General features: G+C 35.7%; 1 non-coding gene across 1 annotated transcript; it reads left to right on the top strand.

Moving 5' to 3' along the window:
- Nucleotides 1–359: 359 nt before the first annotated feature.
- Nucleotides 360–433, top strand: TRNAN-AUU (transfer RNA asparagine (anticodon AUU)). Its single transcript has one exon. It is a non-coding gene; the product is annotated as a tRNA-Asn (tRNA).
- Nucleotides 434–765: the final 332 nt, after the last annotated feature.

Raw genomic sequence — 765 nt, 5'->3', positions numbered from 1 at the left:
AAATTAAAATGGTAAAAGTTATTGTACTTTAAGTAAAAATAAAAGAGCAAAAATATCAATCCCAGTTTTGATTACTTAAATTAACAAAAAAAATGCATATAGCAAAGGATAGTTTCAATCTGCCTACCTCTGGGTTATGGGTCCAGCATGCTTCCATTGCAGTACTCTGCTGCACATGTAAGTGCAAGAGATCCTGAAGCACTCACTCATCATGGGAAAGTACCAATGTGTTTATTCGTTAGTTGATGGAAGAAACATCTTACAAAAACTCTCCAGATTATTGATTTTTTAATGTTTTTCTAGGAAACGTTCTAGATGTATGCTTATTAGCCTTTGTCAGTAGGCACTTTTTGCAAAGTGTCTCTGTGGCGCAATCGGTTAGTGTGTTCGGCTATTAACCGAAAGGTTGGTGGTTCAATCCCACCCAGGGACCTAATTAAACTTGTGATCAGATTTTGGTGATATTTAAGTAGACAAGTCAAAATTTCAAACCCCCTCTTATGGTGTAGGGTACATGGCCTTCTCTGATGTAATCAGAGTTAGATTTGATTCAGTGATTTTATAAAAAAACAGCTAGGAAGCACAATTTAGCAGTGGGTTGCAGAGAAAAAAATATGCTGGCAGAAAAATCCAATCGAGTGATTAAACAGCTCTTCATTTTCTGGCTTTATTTTTATGCTAACAAATTTGTTCTCTGAAAAGTGTCCACAAAGCCAAGTCTCTGATTAACACCTTTGTAAGGATGGTTTTTCACCTATTACTAAA

Source organism: Pseudophryne corroboree, unplaced genomic scaffold (genome assembly GCF_028390025.1).
Source record: "Pseudophryne corroboree isolate aPseCor3 unplaced genomic scaffold, aPseCor3.hap2 scaffold_368, whole genome shotgun sequence".
NCBI classification, from domain to species: Eukaryota; Metazoa; Chordata; class Amphibia; order Anura; family Myobatrachidae; genus Pseudophryne; species Pseudophryne corroboree.
The sequence above is the reverse complement of the archived record's forward strand: the minus strand, read 5'-3'. Positions and strand labels throughout refer to the sequence as shown.